The sequence below is a fragment of the Calliphora vicina genome, chromosome 2, assembly GCF_958450345.1.
Source record: "Calliphora vicina chromosome 2, idCalVici1.1, whole genome shotgun sequence".
In the NCBI taxonomy this organism is placed as follows: Eukaryota; Metazoa; Arthropoda; class Insecta; order Diptera; family Calliphoridae; genus Calliphora; species Calliphora vicina.
In genome coordinates, this window is record NC_088781.1 from 115,365,335 (window position 1) to 115,386,095 (window position 20,761).

At 28.2% G+C, this 20,761-nt stretch overlaps 1 protein-coding gene across 1 annotated transcript in view; it reads right to left on the reverse strand.

Annotated features, from left to right (window-relative positions):
- The window catches only part of mol (dual oxidase maturation factor 1 mol), a 121,338-nt gene that overhangs the window by 77,533 nt on the left and 23,044 nt on the right, over positions 1 to 20,761 (reverse strand). Inside the window, exon 2 of the mRNA XM_065501960.1 lies at positions 12,207 to 12,654. The gene's annotated coding sequence lies outside the window, so the exon portion shown is untranslated. The remainder of the gene's footprint in view (positions 1 to 12,206; positions 12,655 to 20,761) is intronic.

The following is a 20,761-nucleotide window of genomic DNA, read 5'->3' on the forward strand; positions in this document are numbered from 1 at the left end:
TTTTTTATATTTTTTTGTTTGTTGCTGTTTAATTATTAAATAGTTAGTTTTAATAATTATTATTAAATCTAGTATATTGTATATTTTTAATTATAGAGATTAAATATAAATTCCATTTTGAAGCCATAAAATGTACAAATAATATATGTATTAAAAAACAAAACTAAAAGTTTATCTAGATACAGAATACTTTTACGTACAAGTTGAACAAGTTGGTATGTGTATTTAATTCAATTAATTGATAAATATCACCATCATCTGTGGTAACATTTATTGGATTTGTTTTATGTATTTTTTCACTATTTGAATAAGAGTTATTAATGGGTTTTCATTATCTTTTAATAGTGTGTTTATGCGAGTGTTTTTGAACTAAATATATGAATGTCTGCCTGCTTGCCTGCTGCCTATCTCTATCTAAACAACAAGCAATTTTCAAATTAAAATTGGAATAAATAAAACATTCTTGGGTTTTTACATATTAAATATTTGTTTGTAATAAAAAAGCGATTAATTAATAGCGACATGGTTAGCAGGAATGAATTATTTATTTATTTAGACATTTATTTGACTATCTAAAGTATTTTCTAAGCAGCTGTTTTTTGTTGAAGGAAAATACGCAGATGCGGAACATTACATTAAAAGGAAGTTTAAACCACATTTTTGTAGTATACATAATCAAATTTATCTTTAATTTAGCTGTAATCAAATAAACAAATATTGTAATAGTAAAGCGGAATTAAGCAAACCCACAATTTGAGTCAAACTTGGGCACAAACTTTTGAGACAAACCTGAATTGTAAAGAACCCACGATTTGAGCCAAGCTTTAACTGTATAAGACAAACCTGAATTGTAAAGGACACACGATTTGAGCCAAGCTTTAATTGTATAAGACAAACGATTTGATCCAAATCTGAATTGTAAAGGACCCACGAATTGAGCCAAGCTTTAATTGTATAAGACAAACGATTTGATCCAAATCTGAATTGTAAAGGACCCACGAATTGAGCCAAGCTTTAATTGTATAAGACAAACGATTTGATCCAAACCTGAACTGTATAGGACCCACGATTTGAGCCAAGCAAGAGAAACGATTTGATCCAATCATGAATTGTAAAGAACCCACGATTTGAGCCAAACTTGAACTGTATACGACCCATGATTTGAGCCAAACTTGAACAGTATATGACCCACGATTTGAGCCAAACTTGAACTGTATACGACCCATGATTTGAGCCAAACTTGAACAGTATATGACCCACGATTTGAGCCAAACTTGAACTGTATACGACCCATGATTTGAGCCAAACTTGAACAGTATATGACCCACGATTTGAGCCAAAGTTGAACTGTATAAGTCCTACTATAATAATCCACGATTTAAACTAAAACTGTACTGTATAATAATCCACGATTTAAACTAAAACTGTACTGTATAATAATCCACGATTTAAACTAAAACTGTACTGTATAATAATCCACGATTTAAACTAAAACTGTACTGTATAATAATCCACGATTTAAACTAAAACTGTACTGTATAATAATCCACGATTTAAACTAAAACTGTACTGTATAATAATCCACGATTTAAACTAAAACTGTACTGTATAATAATCCACGATTTAAACTAAAACTGTACTGTATAATAATCCACGATTTAAACTAAAACTGTACTGTATAATAATCCACGATTTAAACTAAAACTGTACTGTATAATAATCCACGATTTAAACTAAAACTGTACTGTATAATAATCCACGATTTAAACTAAAACTGTACTGTATAATAATCCACGATTTAAACTAAAACTGTACTGTATAATAATCCACGATTTAAACTAAAACTGTACTGTATAATAATCCACGATTTAAACTAAAACTGTACTGTATAATAATCCACGATTTAAACTAAAACTGTACTGTATAATAATCCACGATTTAAACTAAAACTTTACTGTATAATAATCCACGATTTAAACTAAAACTGTACTGTATAATAATCCACGATTTAAACTAAAACTGTACTGTATAATAATCCACGATTTAAACTAAAACTGTACTGTATAATAATCCACGATTTAAACTAAAACTGTACTGTATAATAATCCACGATTTTAACTAAAACTGTACTGTATAATAATCCACGATTTAAACTAAAACTGTACTGTATAATAATCCACGATTTAAACTAAAACTGTACTGTATAATAATCCACGATTTAAACTAAAACTGTACTGTATAATAATCCACGATTTAAACTAAAACTGTACTGTATAATAATCCACGATTTAAACTAAAACTGTACTGTATAATAATCCACGATTTAAACTAAATCTGTACTGTATAATAATCCACGATTTAAACTAAAACTGTACTGTATAATAATCCACGATTTAAACTAAAACTGTACTGTATAATAATCCACGATTTAAACTAAAACTGTACTGTGCAACTGTACTGTATAATAATCCACGATTTAAACTAAAACTGTACTGTATAACACTCATGTTTGGAGCTTAAATTGTCCTTGATAAGAGTTAAGAACTACGATTTTATAAACATTTGTACTGTATAAAGGCTTTATATTCAAGGCGAGTTTTATAACTATATTAACCAATACAGTATTCTACCAATTTATATTCCATTGTAAATTCAAAGCCTAAAGCCATTTTAATCTCAATCATCAAATTAATGTAACGTTTTAAAAATTTGGCACAAAGAACGCCAATTTGTACATGATTTATAGCTAAATTTCAAATATTTCGTATAGAAATTAACAAAGTAAAAGCTCAAATATAAGTTTTGCTGAAATATTTACAAATAAATCAAATCCTATTCAATTCATCTTACCCCAAAAACAATGTATTTTTCGTATTAACCTATTTTTAACACCAAAATAAAAATATATAAAATAACAAAAGTTTTTTTTTTAATTTTTTGTTTAAAAACCCACACTACCACACAACAAAAAAATATATAAAATTTCCCAACAATTTGTTGAGAGAAAAAAATCAAACAAAATCCGCGTAAAAACTCAACTCAGTTTTATACATTTTTTTACCACAAAACCCACAGTTTATACATTGAATGGCGTTGTTAAAACCAGAGAAAAAAAGAATAGAAAAATATAAAATCAACCAGAGAAAAAAAGAATAGAAAAATATAAAATCAAACAATATTAAGCAGTAATACAAAAGAACAATAAGAATCATTTTTGAAAAACAATAAACATAAAAAAAAATAATATTATTACGGAAAAAATCATACACAATACATCAAATCAAAATGAGATTAACCCATTGTGGGTGGGATAATTATTTTAGCTAAACGTATTATATTTGTAGTAAAGGAACAGTAGTGAGTTATTTTAAATTATATTTATTATCTGCGGGAAATTTTTGTCAATTGTTTTCCCAAAGAACCAACAAAGGGTCCAGTCGGTTCGTTTCGTCTAGGAAATCAAACCTTTAATTACTTAACATCAAGACAATTCTCAATCAAAAGTATTTTGAAACAACTCTAAATGGGTTAATTGAACAAAAAAAAAATTTTAAAATCATAAAAAAATAGCTAAATACATTTTGTATTTCAATGATGACGTTTATTTTAGTTTGGTATTTTTGAAGTTAATCAACTACAACAGCAACTACAATAACTACATTGATGATGATGATGATGTGGTACTTGGAGTTTATGTTTAGAAAATATAAAAAGAATACCAAACAAAATCCGGTTGAAGAAGTATTTTTTTTTTAATTATTTTTTATTTCTAAACAATAAAAGCAACTCATGTTTAAGAATATACGAGTAATAAATTTGTTTCCATTTCAAAAAAAAAAAAAAACAAGAAAAAAGAGAAATAATATCAATTAAAAAAATATATTTAATACCCGGCTGCTGTTCTTAATGGACGACTGTTTGATGATGTGATTTTTTTAATTATTAATAATTTGGTTTTTTTAATATATGAAAACATTAATTAATAAAAATTTAATGTTAAACATGCAAACATTTTAATGAATGGACATTTGAGAATTTAAAACTAATTTTACGAAAGTAATAAAGGTGGCGATGACGCAGCATACTATGTGTGGTATTTATAAAGGGGCGTCTAAATAAACTTTAATTATATATGATTTGAGCTAAAATGTTACTGTATAAGAATCCACGATTTGAGCTAAAATGTTACTGTATAAGAATCCACGATTTGAGCTAAAATGTTACTGTATAAGTATCCACGATTTGAGCTAAAATTTGACTGTATAAGAATCCACGATTTGAGCTAAAATATAACTGCATAAGATTTCACGATTTGAGCTAAAATTTTACTGTATAAGAATCCACGATTTGAGCTAAAATTGTACTGGTATTCAAGGGGAAAAACTGTAAATTTTTAAATTTTTCTTTTAATGGTACTTACTAGCTGTTATGCTTTTGAGTTAAGTTAGAATCAATGATAGGGAAATAAATTAATGTGCTAATGGTACCAAAAAGTGACAGCTAATAGTACATTTTCTTCCTGCTAATGGCACTTGTTGACATTTGTATTGGTTGCATGGCTTAAAAATTAAGGATTTCAATATTTTATTTTGAAATATTTGTACAATATAAATTAATTTAAAGTATTGGCCATTGTTAGCTATGACCATTTGCCATCTTTCTGACAACATATTGATTCCAAGCCAAAAGAACTGCTCATCTTTTGAGGCCAAGAACGAATCAAGCCAATATCGGATACTCTGTTTCAAAGTGAAGCCCATCCCAAATATAAAGTTCTGCATCGATCAAAACAAATAGTAGTCGGACGTTCACAGTCTGGACTATAAGGCGGGTGAGGCAAAACTTCCCAATCACTTCATTCTAAATACTTTTTAACAGGAATTGCATTATGTGGCCAAGTGTTGTCATGATGGAATATCAGGGTTTCATGTCTGGCGTTCGGTAGAGGTTGATGGTTTGGACAGAATTCAGCAGCTCGTAATAGACCATTTGCTCCCATCAAATTTGGCTTTGGTGTCGATTCGGCTGGTTGGCCGGGCTTCACATACAATCTCTTTCGTTTCGGGTTATCGTAATGGATCCATTTTTCATCGCTTTTTAGTTTGATATACATGAAATTAAGTAGTTAATGTTCTTCTTTCGATTGATTGAATTTTGGAAACATCTTCCCCATGCTATGTACAAATTGTCACACATATTTTGCGTTTCAATCGGATCAGTAGTTTCGGAGTTATAACAAGTTGAAGCAAAAATTATATTTTTTTCGTAAAAATATAATTTTTTTTATTTTAAAAAATCGAAAACGGCAGAAATTGTTGAGATTCATTTGAGTCAATTTCGTATCTATATGCTTTTTCCAGGTAAGACGTCGGTCTAGATGCTGACCTAGATATTTAACTTCAGTTTGTTGAGGTATTATATGATTAATTATTAGGATTGGAGGGCACGATTCTCTACGCAATGTGAGTGTAAGATGTATAAATTTTTGCTCGTTTACTTTTATTCTCCATTGTTTTAACCACCTTTCTATGTCGAGTATATGGTCTTGTAAAAGTACAGATGCTTCTTGGGGGTTTTCATGAATGGCTAGTATAGCTGTGTCATCAACAAAAGTAGATATGTGGGTTCGACTGTTTGTAGGAATATCACAAGTATATAGCAAATATAGGAAGGGACCCAGTATACTTCCTTGGGGTACTCCTGCTTCAATAGGCTGTGGTGAACTTATGAAGTCTCCCTCTTTAAGAACGAACTTTCGATGACTTAAATAACTTTCTAGAAGCTTGTGTGTGTTCACTAGGGTGGCCCTTAATAATAAACCCTAGAGCTTATGTTATATTTTTCTTAAGTTTCATCAAAATCGGCCCAAAAGTATATAATATTTCGCTATCTCTCCATGAAAAATTCAAAATATTGAAAAATTTGACCTTTGACGTTCACGATTTAAGGATTAATGTTTTCCGATTTTAGTAAAAGTTTCAGAGTATATTTAGAATTATCTGGGCTATAATATTCTAAATAAGTTTTGCTTAAAATTCATAAGAGTAAGGAAGTAGACCTCATTGACCTAAAAATTGCCAAATAATTGATTTTTCTCGAAAATTTCAAAATTTAAATCGCAGGTACGGAAAAACTATAAGCGATATTTTCATAATCTTTTCACATTTTTATTCCCTATTATATTCTTAATAAATCGCAATGAGATGATCAAAAACTTCTGAAATTTGTTTAACAAAATTTTTAAAAATTTGAAAATGGAGTTTTGAAACTGCCGTTAAAAAAATTTTATTTTTTTGTTCATAGCTAAGAATAGGTTAACGGTATCCTATGGAGACAAAAACTCTAATACAAGTAAATATGGACATATTTTAAGTAAAAATGAGCTTTTATTTTAATATTTATCAAAATATGTTAATTTTGTTCCTACATTTCTTGTTCTAGTTGCCTGAGACACGTTAATGGCCTTGCGAATTTTTAATAACTTTAAAATTTTTTGACCAATTTCTGTTTTTTATGTCTCATTAGAACGAAAATTACGTACACATTTCGATTCTTTTAAATTAAATTGCAAAAGTAATTTTTTAATGGCAAAATTTTTACAAAAACTGAAAAAAATGCATTTTTTTCCCTTGTAAATGCATCTCAAAACTTCAGAGAGCTTGTGGCACGTCTTAACCCCAACCGATTTACCTATAATTTTTTCAGGATGATTTTTTTACTAATGTTCACCAAACTGGGGGGTGAGAATGACCAAAATCCAACTTTCGTTTTTTTCGTTACTTTGTCGAAGGCTTGCGAACCGTCGATGAAGAGTGCGTGTATAAAAAAACATTGAGTGACTATTTAATTCTGTGGTTGTTGTACATTTTAAATAAATAAAGAGTTTTACAATTTTCAAACTGCTAAACGGCTTTTATTTGCAATCAAAAGTATCCGTTTTGAAAAGGTTAAAACGTAACAATATGATTCTGAATGCAGAAAGAATAATGAGCAAGGAAACCGGAAATATGCTCTAAAAAAAGCGTTTTAAGCGCTTTAAATATGTAGTAAAAACTTTAAAATATGCTCTTAAAATTTAAAAAATATGCTCTTAAAAAAACAAACTTTTACATAATTTTTAACCCAAAAATATACTTTCTGAAAAAGTAAAGTAACACAAAATAAACAAAAATAACATGAACTAAAACAAGTATAACAAAAAATAAATACAACATTAAAACAATAAGCTATGAAAACGCCTCGAGAGGTATTTTTTGATGATATTTTATATAAATATAAAGTCACTTCTTCAATTAAGGTTATTATTGCAATAAATTACAAAATATTGACTTAAATTTTCAAATAAAAATCGTTGTCTATTAGATCTGAAAACATGTTTATACATAGAAAATGTTCTTTCCACATCAGCTGATGTTATAGGAGCAAATTTAAAAGACAATATTTATTTAACACTTAGAACGGTTAAGTTTGAATTAGAACTAAAATTTGATATTTAGATGGCGCTATTATTAAAATAGTGCTTATTTTATATTAAAAAAAACAATCTATTTTTCAATTTTGAATTTTAAACAAAGGAAGTAAAAACCGTAACACAACAGCGAAAAATAAGTAAGATAAAATTTGTTTTTGATAAAGTCAAAATATGCTATTAAACAGTAAAATATGCTCTAAAAACGCAAAAATATGACATAAATATGCTTTTAAAACAAATATATGCAAAAATATGCATTTAAGGGTAAAATATGCAAAAATATGCACTAACAAATCGATGCCAAAATTCTTAAATAGTTATGAAACGTGTAAATATCTTATCCATGTGCTCATTAGACTCACTAGAAAAAACATGCATTTGCATATTTTGGTTTCCCTGATAATGAGACTACAAATTATCAATTAATTTTAAAGACATTTTTTCTTAGTTTTGTTACCATTAAGTCAACAGAACACTTTATTTGGGTTAGTCGTAATCCATCTAGGATATTGTCATGTTAAAGTAACACATCCCTTTTATTTAAATTTATAGGATTAGCACCCTATCCTACTCCCCCTGAAATAATTACTGTACCAGTTCTGTATCCTTTTTCAGTTTTTTAGATTAATCGTTTAAATCTTTCATATTTAGGTTTCCATTATTTTCTTTCTGCTCAAAATTAATTAATTTTTTATCGTCAGTTTTACTTATTATTTTGAAGTATTAAAATTTAAGTTGTTTACCGTACGCTGTATTTCATCTTAAACTAAATTTTGCAGACTCAAGGTGCACAATTGCTCAATAAGTGTCAAATTTTATCTTACGAAATTACAGTTACGCACAAAAGTGTTAAAGCTGTGAACTAAATTTTACAAAAATTAAATTGTTTACGGTAAATATCATTTGATCGATATTGACTAACTTAAATTAAATTACCACACATACATGTATATTAGGCAGGCACAACAAAAATAACATACGTTGGAATTTAAACAACATCGATGTTGTAATTAAAGATAACTATTTTCCACGATCACTTATAAAGAAGAGCTTAATTACAAGACAAAGCGTCGGACAAATCGAAGACCGTTCGCTCTCGTTTAACGAAAGCATAATCTTTACTAACTGAGAAGTATATTGATTCTTAGTTTCGATATTAATACAGTTTATCAATATTATTTTAACTCCCACATAATTGAAGCCATCCTAATATAAAAATAACATACTCATACAAACATTGTAAAACATGAAAATTTTATTTTCACAAATTATTAAAATAAATATCACACATGTTATTAAAAATTTAACACATTTTATAGAAATAATAAAAAATAATAATAGCAACAACAAATAAACATAAATAAATTTTAATAAATATTGACATAATAATAATTACATTTAATTTTATTTAGTTTTTTTTTTATTAAATATTTTTTATATTTTTTTACAATTTTGTAACTGTTTTTGTTGCTGTTACTTTGTTTTATACTCTACTAGACACAAACGACATTTTATTTTATGTACGAACATGTTTTTTATTTATGTTTAAAACTGTTTTTTATTTATGATTATTTAAGAATTATTTTATATTTATTTTTTTCAAAATCACTTGCATATTATGTGCATATGAATACATTTAATAAAATTTATGCAAGTATGTAGTAAATATTAATTACACTCAAGGAAAGAGAGTTGGTAAATATGAGAATTGTTTTTAAGCGAATTGGTTTTATATTGCCAGAGAATTATTTAACTACTAAGGACTGATTGGGTGGCCTACAGTGGGGAAGAATCAAGATATTTTGGAAATAAATCTGCCATTGCTAATTGACTCATCTGATTGGCATGCACTCATAGTCGTGATACCTACTGTATCTTGTACTATTCCTAAAATATTCTTCAGAACTTGGGTAATTAAGAATGTACTATCCGGACTCAACGTGAACATCCTGGTACGGATTGCATTACAGCATTTGTTTAAAAAATGTTCCTCATCGCTGTCACATCCACTTAGGAACCTTTTCTACCTTTCATATAAATCTGGGATTTTCCCCATTGTTGTAAAGTTGCCAACGTCCAACGAATCCCAAAAAAACCGACCCCACCAATCCAAATAATTACTGCCTAATAGCAATTTGTTTGGCGCTCTATTATTTGGAAACGAATAGACTTCTGAATGACAGACATTATTTCTTCAGCAGTAGTCGTTCAACTGGGGACCTAATGGAGTTTCCATAAGAACAATGGTGTCACCGAATAGAAGAGAGTAAGGTAGTCGCACTCGACATTTCGAAAGGATTTGACCGGATCACATTCGGTTTTAGTTTCCTCTCAAGAATGAGTATGGATGACTGGATAAATCGTGACCTTACTAAAATCTCCAATCAAAATTCAGTGTTGCCCATTGAGACACAAACGCCTCGTGATTTCACCTGAATCAATTCTTCGTATGGGTAACGAGATAAAAGGAAATAGGGTACTCTAAAATATGAACTTAGTGAAGCTGTTCATATTTTAAAAAGCTTTAAAATATGAACAGCTTATTTTTGTTATTATTTAACGTATTTTTTTATCTATGTAGAGTTGAAATCTAAATCAACAGGGTAGTGGCTAAATTCTAATTCAACTGCTTAATAATTTTTGGACTTCCCTAGCTGTAGAAATTCTTTTACCAGAATCTGGTAAAAATTCAGTTTTTGTTTTAATAACTTATATGTCATTTTGAAGGGTACATATCTGTCATTTATTCTCACTTAGATATTGGACAACAAAGTTTTTTTTGATTCGAAAAAAATTATTGCGAGCTACTCAATCAGCAATTTCAAAACGTTTGCAAGCAGCAGGATTCATCCAAAAAGAAGGTAAATTAGGTACCATATGAATTTGAAGCCGAGAGACGTCGAAAGACGATTTTGCATGTTCGAAATGATATTTGAATGTTATAAAAGAAAATAATTTTCTAAATAGTCATTACTTGCGATGAAAAACAGATCCATTACGATAACCCGAAGCATAAGAGATCGTATGTGAAACCCGGCCAACCAGTCGAGTCGTCACCAAAGCCAGAGGTAATGCTGTGTATTTGTGGGAGCTCAAGGGTCTTATATGTTATGAGCTGCTGAAATCACAGGGAACCTGTACCGAACGCAACTGATACGTTAATTTTTCAAAAGGGGCAAGGTTTGTGGAACTTCTGAGGAGTAAATGAAGGGTTTTTATATAAGTATTTGATATTGGTGAAAACCTTAGATTTTGAAAATTAATAGTTTAGTAAAATTAAAAAATTTTATAAATTTTTGGGACGCCATTTACCTTAAAAACTAAAAAAATTATAATATGGTGATTTTCCATGAATAAAAATATAAAATTTTAATTATGTAATGTAAAATTTTAACTGTTAAAGATATCATAACAAAATTGGGAACTTATGTAGATCCAAATGTCCTTAAATAAAAGGCATTATAAATTTTGCATTTTTTTATACTCTACACCACCATAGTCGGGAGGGTATTATGCGTTTGTGCAGATGTTTGTAACGCCCAAAAATATAGTCTAACACCCACCTTAAAATATACCGATCGACTTAGAAACGATGTCCGTCCGTCCGTCTGGTTGGCTGGCTGGCTGTCCATGTAAACCTTGTGCGCAGAGTACAGGTCGCAATTTTGAAGATATTTCGATCAAATTTGGTACATATTATTTTTTCGGCCCAAGGACCAAGCCTATTGATACTGGCTGAAATCGGTCCATTATTTTACCTAGCCCCCATACAATGTCCTTCCGAAATTGAACTTTATAGGTCATAAATCACACGACTTAATTTCATGGTGATCGGTCCATAATTGGTCATAGCTCCCATATAAGACCCACTTCCGAAAATCACTCACGAATATAAATTATTGATATTTTAAAGGATTATTGATTTTTGCTCATTTAATCAGTGTAGGGTATTATATGGTCGGGCTTGACTGACCATTCTTTCTTACCATTCTTTTTTTCTTACAAAATAAAAAACGTAAAACTACGGCCCTTTTTATATGTTCCAAATTTGGATGCGTGTAACTTTTTATAGGGACGAACAAGTTTTTTTTTTAATTTTTTCTCCGTAGGCCTGCCATGTCTAAGAAACCATAAAAAGATCGAGCAAAATTAAAAAAATATAAATCAATAAACCTTAATATCTCTCCAACTAAAGGAGATCATCTACATATGTAAGAGTGTTTTTTGTAGATGCTTGAGAAGATCATAGACTATTTATATTTTAAATTTCAGCTCATTCGGATCATAAATGGATTTTTGGCGAGTTTTTTTTAAAAATTTTAGACCAGAGGTGACCAAATTTGAGGGGCCACACACTCTCCCATTAGCGCTAGGAAGCTTAACAAATGTAAATCAACTCGAAAACTCGAAAAAAAAAAAAAAGTTGACCACTGTGTGTCGTTTCCCTGATAAATTATAGATTTTTGTTAATAATAAAAATTATGTTCGGACTAGGGTGACTATTTAGTGTTACTTCAAACGTAGTTCTGTCATTTTTTAAATATTTCCAATAGACATTTTGACACATTGTTAGTAATTAATATTTGAGTGTATCTTTTAAAAATTCCCACATATAAATTTATGATGATATTTATATTTAAATATAATTACAATAATTATTTATTTTTTCAAATATTTTTCATGTTTTTTTTTATAATTTTTTCTTCATTTCATTAAATCATCCACAATAACTTACCAAACTTGTCAGCACATAAAATATCCAGTATTGAAAAAAAAATTTCAAAACGAGTAAGATTCAACTGAATGGCACCGTGTAGTACACACAAAGTTGAATGAATAAATCGATGGAATGGTTTTGGAATGAGTATTAATATTTTAATCCAGTAACTGTCAAATTTGGTGGTATAGTTGTTAGCTTTTTTTTTATTATTTTTAGATTCAGCTTTTTTCTTGTTCTTCTGACCAAATTGTTCAAAATTGTTGTCAATTTGTCAAATAATAATAATGATGATGTTGATTTTGTTTATTTAATATATTTTTTTGGTTATATTATTTATTTTTTTTTTTACTTTTTATATTTATTTGGTAATTTTATTTTTTTTTTTTGAGTAAAGTTGTAAATTAGTTGTAAAATTGACACATACTTTGTTGTAGTTTTGGTTGGTTATTTTTGTGTGAATAAGCTGGAAAAAATAAATATGAAAAATTATAAAAATTTTATTTAAATAAAATTTAATAATGTACATATATTTTATTAGATAAAATTTATTTATTTATTAAATAAATTATAAATATCTATATTTGTATTTTAATTTCAGTTTGCTGTGAATTGTTTAAAAGTTTGTGCTTTGCATAAATAGTGTCAAATCGTTTAATTGAATTAGACAATTTTTGTAGAATTTAATTTATTTAAATCTTTTGAAATATTGTTTTTGGCTGAATGCAATTAAATTATTAAATTATTGGCTGAATTTCAGCTAAAGTTTTAATTTATTTATGTTTTTATTTAATTTGTTTTAATAAAAATTATTAATGTATACGAAATGTTCTTTGTTAAAGAGATATCACATTTAAAAAAACTCTTTATTTATTAATTCTCTTTTCGAGTATTATTATAATAAAGAGAATATAAAGAGCCTTTCATTAAGCACTTCGTTCTCTCAACCTAACCATTTGATTTAGTCCGTTTTTAAATATTTCCCTTTAATATTCTACATAAATTTATAAACCTTTTTTATAATTTCTTTTTTACATAATTACGAGTATTTTTCCAGTTAATCTATATTTTTTTTAAATTTTTCTTAATTAGCTTTTTCACCCTTTTAATGAGATTAAATAATTTGTATTTAACTGTTATGTTTAACGTATTTTTATTAATAATAAGTTGTTTTTTTTTTGTTTCACACTCATATTAAATCATGATTAATAGTTTGTTCGCTGTGTTGATTAATTTATTTTAAAGACAATTATTATAATTAAATTGTAAACTTAAATTGTGTGATGTGCCGAAATACGGTGGCTAGTGAAAAAGGTCAAATATTTAAATACTTTCCATTAATTAAATATTTAAAAATTTGTTGTATTAGAAATCTTAAATGTGAAAGGAACAAGACCTGATCAAGTTTAGTTGTTAGATCTGTCAAAAATGTTGTGCTAGCAAAATAAGTTCTTAAATAAGTGATATAACCTGATATTTATGATCACCACAGAATTATATAAATGACGATTTAGCCGCTTTTTGGCTGCTCACTACTTCTTTGACTAAAAGGGGACAATAAAATGGCAATAGACCAACTGATATGTGATTCGTATTGAGACAAAGTCGCGGATATTTCATTCAGTAAAAATTTCGAGGTACTACAACCATATTGATATTTTATATTACAAAACTGTTGATAGTTTTATTTTAGAACTTCCAAAAAATTCAAATAAATCCCAAACTTGGGAATTTTAGCTTTTTCATCCATTAGGACCACATTTAGTTCGATGATGGTAAAAGCCTTAAATTTCATATTCAAAACATACTAGCATATAAAACTGAATTTCGTTTGGAAGACGCTGCTTTGAAATTTTAGAACAAATACGAAATTTTGACATGAAATTGGTTACATTTGCAAGAACCTGTCAATGAGCCCTATTGGAAATTTAACACATTTTTCATGTTGAAATAAATCTGTTATAATATCTTTAACAAAATAATAAAGATATTGGGGGGATTCAAACGGTCAGGTATTATGTCGTATTGTTATAATGTCGTAAAATAGTTTTTTAGTTTAAAAAAATTCTTGTTGTGCTGCAAACAAAAAAGTGTTATTTTATGACAAACCAATAAACATAGTTCTAAAAGTCTTATTAGTTTATAACTTTTTTGATTGAAACCCAACAAAAATTTATTTGAACTAAAAAAATATTTTATGACATTATGACAATACGACCTAATAGGAGACAGTTTGAATCCCCCAATTGTATATTTGTATAAAAAAATATTTCAAGGGGCTACGATATATATTTGGGTTTCTGACTAAAAGTCGATAAAATTCAAAATTTCCGTAATATTCATATTAAAAGTCACCTATTATTGGACTAGTACTAAATATTAATTTGAAATATTGAATATAATTTTCAAAACTGGTGGAAGTTAGAATATAATTATTAAATTGCAGAATTCATAAATAAAAGGTTTGTACGTTAACATATCTCGCAATGAAAGGTGGTAAAGGTGGAAACAAATCTACGATTTATGAAAACGAATTCGCAATTCCCAAAAAACAAAACAAAAAATGCCAACTTGCGATTCTTCTCCAATTTTGTCCCTAAAGTCCACATTTAATCAGCAACTGATAAAAGAATAATATGAATAATTTAGAATACTTCATCTAAATCTGAAACTCTTTCCTGTTTTTTAATCCCAGTTTTCGAAATTTCGATAAAAAAAATAGATTAAATTCGGAAAGACTCAGTATATTGGGAGGATCCATGTGAAAACGGACAGCAGTCGGATTTTAATGAAATTTACTAAATACATAATATATCCAATATGTTCCTCATATCAGTGACTTTTTCAATGGAAACTCATTCCGATGTAAAAATATCGCGATTTGAAAATTGAAATTTTTTTTAAAATTTTCTGAAAAATGATTTTTTTGCCAAAAAAAAAATTATATTTCTAAAACGTTTTTTTCAGCTTATCAATAAACTAAACTGTTTTTGAGTTACCCGAATATATGTTGTGCAACCTCCTCCATTTTCGAAATAACGGTACATTTCGAAAATACGAGCTAACCTAAAAAAATGGTTAGCACTAACCAATTAAGCCACAGCACCCTAAAATAAAATTGTTTTTCATTGTATTTCAATGTAAAAATATCAAAGATCACGGTTTAGAGAACACCTAAACTCTCTGCTATATTCGTGCAAAAAAATGTCAATGGGGACTCAATTAGTTCAGGAGTTATAATGAAAAACGTTATCAAAAGTACGTTTTTTCATACAAATTCATATAAAAAAGTTTTAAGACCAAGAATTGGAGGCATTACTCCATGAAGATTGTTTAAAATCCTGCTTGAAGACTATAAAATTATTACTTGCGATGAAAAATAGATCCATTACGATAAACCGAAGCGTAAGAGATCATATGTGAAGCCCGGCCAACTAGCCAAATCGACACTAAAGCCAAATATCCATAGCGCTAATGTAATCTATTTTCAGCAGCTATCTATTATGAGCAGCTGAAATCCGGTCAGTCAATCACATGGAACCTGTACCGAACGCAACTGATTCGTTTCAATACCTGTTAAAAACTATTTATAATGCAGTAATTGGTAAGTTACGCCTCTTCCACCTTTTAGTCCAGACCTTGCTCCGTCCGACTACTATTTGTTTCGATCGATGCAGAACACTCTCTCTAAAATGTTAAATTTTAATATTTTTATATCAAACATTTTAAATCAATCATCGATTTTTTAATTTCACAATTTTACATCAATCGTGGATATTTTCATATTCAAAATTTTACATCAATCGTTCATCGTTTTATCTTAAAATTTTTACATCAATCGTGGATCTTCTTATATTCGAAATTTTACATCAATCGTACATTTTTTTATATTCAAAAATTTACATCATTCGTGCATTATTTTTATTCTAAATATTACAGCATCTTGTTATATTCAAAATTTTACATCAATCGTACATCTTTTTATATTTAAAATTTTACATCAATCGTGTATCCTTTTATATTCAAATTTTTATATCATTCATGGATCTTTTTATATTCAAAATTTTACATGAATCATGCATGTTTTATATTCAAAATTTTACATCAATCGTGCATCCTTTTATATTTAAATTTTTACATCAATCATGGATCTTTTTATATTCAGAATTTTACATCGATCGTGCATCCTTTTAAATTCAAAATTTTATATCAATCGTGGATTTTTTCGTTTCAAAATTTTACATCAATCGTGGATTATTTAAAAATTTTACATCAATTGTCAATCTTTTTATATTCAAAATTTTACATCAATCGTGTATCCTTTAATATTCAAATTTGTACATCAATCATGGATCTTTTAATATTTAAATTCAAAATTTTATATCAATGGTGGATTTTTTAATTTCAAAATTTTACATCAATCGTGGATTTTTCCAAAATTTTACATCAATTGTTAATCTTTTTATATTCACAATTTTACATCAATCGTGCATCTTTTTCTATTTAAAATTTTTACATCAATTGTGCATCTTTTTATATTCAAAATTTTACATCAGTCGTGCATCTTTTAATATTCAAAATTTTACTACAATCGTGCATCATTTTTATTAAAAATTTTACATCAATCGTGCATCTTTTTATATTCAAAATTTTACATCAATCGTGTATCATTTTATATTAAAATTTTTATATCAATCATGGATCTTTTCATATGCAAAATTTTACATCAATCGTGCATCTTTTAATATTAAAAATTTTACTCAAATCGTGCATCATTTTTATTCAAAATTGTATAGCATCTTGTTATATTAAAAATTTTACATCAATCGTGCATCTTTTAATATTCAAAATATTACTCCAATCATGCATCTTTTCATATTCAGAATTTTACATTCAAAATATTACATCAATCTTGCATCTTTTAATATTAAAAATTTTACTCCAATCGTGAGTCATTTTCATTCAAAATTTTACATCAATTGTGAATATTTTAATATTAGAAATTTTACATCAATCGCGAATCATTTTTATTCAAATTTTTACATCAATCGTGCATATTCCTCCTATAAATTTATACTGGAACTATCGTGATTGCAGTGTAAATATAATATTGGCACTTTGAAAATAGCTTCAAATGCCTACAAAGTGTAATTTAACCTCCAAAGCGTAAAGTAGAATTCAAATAACAAAAAATCGTAAAATTTTGAAATAAATATCTTACATCAAAAAACCTATAAATTGCCCTTTTTGTACACTATGTCGCCCCTTTATAAACATTACAACACTTGTACAAGTCTAGCTTTTCTCTTAGTCTTCAAATAAAATAAAAAAAACTCCTTGACACCTTTTCTACACCACAATTCTAAACAAAACAACACGAAAAAATGCACATAAAAAACATCACCTTTAAACTTCAATTGTTGTTTATGCAGCAGCAAAAGAAAAAATAACAAATAATAATAAAAAAAATATTTAATATCTTTGTAAATTTTAAACTTTTTCAAAAATACAAAATTCCAATTTATTTTGCAATTCTTTAGTTTTACACCAAAAAAGGTTAGAACAAAATTGAGAGGTGGTGAACATAGTTTTATTATTTTCAATTTCATTTGCAATTCTTTTTTTTTTTTGTTGCTTTATTTATTTAATTAAATGTTCTTTCAACTTTTGACACTATATCCGAAAAATTCGCAGCAACAAAGAGACAAATAAATTGAAAAATGGTATAAAAAAAAATAAATAAATAAAATTTATTATAAAATTTGTTTGACTTAACAAAGCAATGAATTTGAATGCATAAAAAAAATAAATGTATAAATCTTAATGCAAATACAACAATTAAACAGTGTGGGGGAAAATAATAGGGAGTAGAATGATTCAATATTCTAATATTGAATAGACATGAAGTGGTAATTTGGCTTTAGGGCAGTGGTGCCCAAAATCACAATTCACTAGCACGCGTAATAGGGCAAGAAAATTCTGCTGACGTTACTTTGATACACATACACTATAAGCTTACTTGTGCGTTTTCTTATAATGATCATGTGTTTGTTGCTTTGTTTTCATCATCTCAGAGAACAAAATCAAATCAAATTCTCCGCTGTTCTTATAATGATCATGTGTTTGTTGCTTTGATTTCATCTCACAGAACAAAATCAAATCAAATTCTCCGCTGTTTTACAAACACAACCAAAGTTTTGATGGTATGTGTTCGGGCACCACTGCTTTAGGGCAATGCATGATTAAACATGTTTGTAGTTGCCAAAGTGAATTAAATAAAGTTTCTTTCCTTTTCTTTTTTCGGTGAGCGATAGCAACCAAGACCAGCGGTTGCTATCGCTCACCGAAAAAAATCTTATTTCGAAAAATACATTTATGTGAAATTTCATTAAACGACAGAATTATTTCCAAAATAATAATGTTGTAAACCACTAAATAAACATACAAATTTCTTATGATTTTTTTGGATTTTTTGTCAACCCAATAGAACTTGCGAAAGGGTTAACTGTCAAACGAACTGTCATACTGGCTCACTTTTTGAAATTTATTACCAGTAAACTCTGGCAAATCATCATACTCTATCAAATTATCCAAAATTTACTTTGAAAATCAGTCATCGGTTCGCCCAAATTATATACAACGGCTTCATGTGCGCACATAATCGTCAATCCGGGAAAGCCATCCTTTGAACTGTGGATAGATTTGATCTCTAAATGATGGAATAACACCAACACGTTGGAGGAATGTGCGTACTGAAGTAAATATCGCCGCTGTACAGTGGAGGTGGGACTTTAAGCATTAATATGTATTTTTAATCATAAAAATTTTTGATTTTTTTTTTGAGATTATGTATAAAAGTAATAGTACTACAGTACCTCTAACTCACATATTTTTAGAATTTTAAACAACTATGGATAGACATCGAATTTTTTTCATAATTTTTCAAATTCAACAATAGCTATTTTAATTTTTTTATATGAAAACCTATTTTTTCGCACCGTATTTTAAAGACAATATTATATAGACAAAAATGAGACATTACTTGTTAAAGTTGGTTTATATTTGCAAAAGCTATTAAACTTATTCGAAAAAGTTAAAAAATTGACCTAGTAAATTTAAAATTGTACAAAAAAGATGTGCGCTGAGGGAGAAAATACAATAAAAGGTGTTAAGGAAAAGTTTAATAACTTCATCAATTTTCATCCGGTTAAAAAAATTAAAACACTATTTTGTTAAGAACTAAATTTACTTTATATACAGTTATAAATTTGTATAAGCTTTAATAGCAAAATAATCAATTAAAAGCAACTAAAATCAAAAAAAGTTGATAATTTTTTTTTTACAATTTCTGAGTTGCTCAACATTTTTGCATGCCATTTGTTTATAGGCACCAAAAGGCAGCTAATTTTGATATATCTTTTTAATATATGTTAAACTTTCATTCCCTGTTAAAACTAGATCGGCGGCAAACGTCGCCAAAAGTTAAAATCCTAGTCAAAGTTGCGTATGTAAGAACATTATTTATTTTAAATGAATAAATTTCAAATCTACTAAAAATATATACAAAACTCATTACAAAGATAGAATCTGGACAAGATACCCTTTCCAACAAGGTATAACAATCCTAAAAAAAATAATTATAAATATTTAAAATACACCCTTGAATATGGTATAATTTTAACACCCCAAATTTTTAAAGTCGAAAGTAGTGTGTTCTGTCGCCATTTTCGAATACTTCTGTTGACATAATAACTATAATTTCTGCAAATAATTGTTGCTTGACATCTCAGCTTTACGATAGAACTTGTTTTATGGTTAATTTCAATCATTTGCAAAAATCGATTATGAGATCATACACCTTATATAATCCACTGTGCGCTGTATACGAAAGTGTCCAAATTTATCTGTTCGTCGTCGGTCGCAGGAATTGTGCTAGTGCACGAATTAAAGCCACGAGTCCATCATATGCGTAGTTCTTACCCCGATTGAGCTATAGAGCAGTTGGAAACTGACCTGATGTTTTATTGCAATCTGTGAGGCTCATTTTTGGCTTAAATGATTTATTAATAAACAAATTGGAGTGAGACCAATCCACAACAGACGATACAGACTCCATTACATTAAAAAATGCACCGTTTGGTGCGGTTAACATGCTGGTGGCATTATCGGACCTTATTTATTTAAAAATAAAGCCGGAGCTCGCGTTACGATCAATGGAGATCGTTACCGCACCATGATCGATGAGTTTTTGTTTGAAAATATGGATGACATTGATCCGGGCGAGATGTGGTTTCAACAGGATGGCGCTACCTGTCATACGGCGATCACAACCATCGATTTATTGAAATCAAAATTTGCCGACAACTTGATTTCGAGAAATGGATCAGTCAATTGGCTTGTATACCGATTGTTTTCAAAAAGGTCAAAGATTATTTTTGGTTAAAATGCGTCAAATAAAGCCACTGAAGTTGGAAACCTCTGAAAATTTTTAATATTTTTGAAGAATTTTATTGAAATCGAAGATGTCAAATGTATTTTCAATTTTTGTCCACCCCATAAATTTCAAAATTTCA